General features: G+C 52.0%; 1 long non-coding RNA gene across 2 annotated transcripts; it reads right to left on the minus strand.

Annotated features, from left to right (window-relative positions):
- Positions 1-632: 632 nt before the first annotated feature.
- Positions 633-2,101, minus strand: LOC139797245 (uncharacterized). Of its 2 annotated transcripts, none has more exons than XR_011726363.1 (4): positions 1,963-2,101; positions 1,808-1,867; positions 1,146-1,259; positions 633-805 (listed from the first exon to the last, which is right to left on the minus strand). It is a non-coding gene; the product is annotated as an uncharacterized lncRNA (long non-coding RNA). The 2 variants fall into 2 exon arrangements; XR_011726364.1 differs by having other exon boundaries at positions 633-944.
- Between the last annotated feature and the right edge of the window lie 253 nt (positions 2,102-2,354).

The raw sequence follows: 2,354 nt of genomic DNA on the forward strand, positions 1-2,354 counted from the left end.
CCTGGGCTGTGCTGGCAGCCATGGCTGAAAAGTGAAGAGAGGGAAGAATCCTGAGGCGGTCCCTGTGGGAATGGGAAGGCAGGGCTGGGGGTGCTGGGGACCCACACTGATGGGGAGCAGGGCCCAGCCCAGTCCATGGGGTGCAGATGTCTGCCAGGTCCCCCCCATCACCCAGCAGCTCCTTCTGCATGGACAGGGCAAACACCCCCTGACACAGACAACATGGGTGTGCAACAGGAATGTGTTGGGACTTCTAAAGCTGCAAGAGGAGCCAAGGCTCAGTCGTAATGTGGCACTGGACACCTCTCCCCAGAGAGCTGCCTTGCAGGGGGACATCAGAGCAACTGAGGGTCTCAAAACCAGGAATTAATGTTGAAACCAAACTGTCACTCCTTCAAGGTTGTGACTACCAGAGGCCCAGACAGATGTACAGCTTGCACGTACTTGGGTATCAGTCCCAGGAAATGTAAAATAATTCAGCAAATCTAAGCTGTTAGCATTCCTACTGACAGCAAAGCAAAACCAGATGTTGGAGTAGCTTGTTGTTTAATTTATTCTATCAACGGTGCCTACTGCAATTAGCAAGCACTGCTGATGACATGGAGGTCATACAGTCAGGGAGAAAAAGGACAAATTTTACATATTAGAAGAAAAAATGCTCCCGGAGCATAGGAGGGGGACCAGCATGTAACTGCAAGGGCAGCACTGCTGGTCCAGCTGCCTGGGGCACAGGAGCTGGCATGTGGCATCGGCTGTGCTGGGCAGCTCTGCCCCTGAGCTCTCCCCCATGACACTGGGAAATGCTCTGATTTAAAATGGAAGAGGAAAGCAGTCATGACAGGCTGGTTCTGACAGCAGGTCTCAGCTAAAAATACAACCACCTCTTCCCCTTGTCTCCAGTAGATGATTAGATAGATTGGACAAATGCTTCCTCTGTCTGCCCACTAGTATAAGGACCAATATAAAAAAAGGTTTTAGGGAACCACAGGTTTTTAAAAGGATAATTTTCTAATGGGATTTCTGCCCAAAATAATAAGGATGGACACCCTTCCTTCCAGGACTGCCCAGGGTTGCAGAGTCCCAGCAGGATGGGAGGGCAGAGCTGTGGGGCTGGGAATGCTGCCTGGCTTTGTCCCTGCCGTTACCTGTATGTCTCCAAACACTGCTGACAGGTTGTGTGTCCTTGTTCCCAAGTCCAACACGTAGAGTATGTCCTCCTTCATCAAGTCCAAGGGTTTTTAATGTGGACGAACCCACTCCTGCGGGGAGATGGGGTGAGGAGGGGTCAGGGGCAGCAGGGACAGGGACAGCCAGCTCAGCCTGGTGCCCGGGATGGCTGCCTGTCTGTCAGAGCACTGCTGTCACACGAGCTGTCCTCCTCCTCACAACCATCGCTGCTGGTAACCTCCCTGACACCTGTCTCATCATGTCTGTGTGTTTGGTAAAAAATGTTTCTCGATATTTATCATCAGGTTTGTCAATGGCAGCCTTAGATCTCTCATGTAATTCTGCCAGAAATATCTGGAGGGTAATGTACTGTGCTATTTTGCATGTGACAGCTTATGGAGTTCTTAGCAAATCGGGCTTTTATATTTATATTGTCCAAAGTAACTGCCTAGCAGTACAAGAGCAAATTAAATCCAGGTTTTGCAGACAGCAGGAGGCCAGTTTGCCTTCCCTTTCCACCCGTATTAATAGATGGAAACCAACCCGGTAGCAATCAGTTTTGCAAATAGGGCTTAAACAAAACCTAGAGAACATTTTTCTTGTCTTACTAAAACAAATTCAAGCCCCTCCCGTCACTCACCCGGAGTAACCTGTTGTTTCAGTCACAGTGGCTCTACCAGAGTCAGCTGAAAGCGATCCCCTGCAGAAGAGGGAGGCAAACACCCGCTGTTTCTCCAGCTGCTGAGTTCCAGGGCTCAGAAGAGGTTCGGAGGGGCTCTGCAGGGGGTTAAATACCTTCAGCCTTTGTGCCGCTCCCAAGATCAGCAGTGGCCGCTCCCGATGCCCCTCGCACCCCCAGGTCCCTCCTGGCACGGTGCTGTTGGATTTGGCTCTTTGAGCAGCTGTGTCCTGGTGACCTGGGCTGGCCCGTGACCCGTGTTGGGTGCCAGGGGCTGCCCGGTCCCTCTGCCAGCAGCCAGCTGCCCTCCCAGGCAGGTGGACACCCACCTCCTGCCCCTCAGCTGCAGGAGGGGACCGGGGACACCAGTCCTGCTGCCTGTCCTGCTGGTGCCCAGAAGAGTATTTTAGTCAGCGGTTGTAGGGGCAGGATCTGGCATTTGCCATTGGCCTCTGGGTAATGAAAGGTGTGTTTCATGAGATCAGTTACTAGGTAATTAATTACCATG

Source organism: Heliangelus exortis, chromosome 6 (genome assembly GCF_036169615.1).
Source record: "Heliangelus exortis chromosome 6, bHelExo1.hap1, whole genome shotgun sequence".
NCBI lineage: Eukaryota > Metazoa > Chordata > Aves > Apodiformes > Trochilidae > Heliangelus > Heliangelus exortis.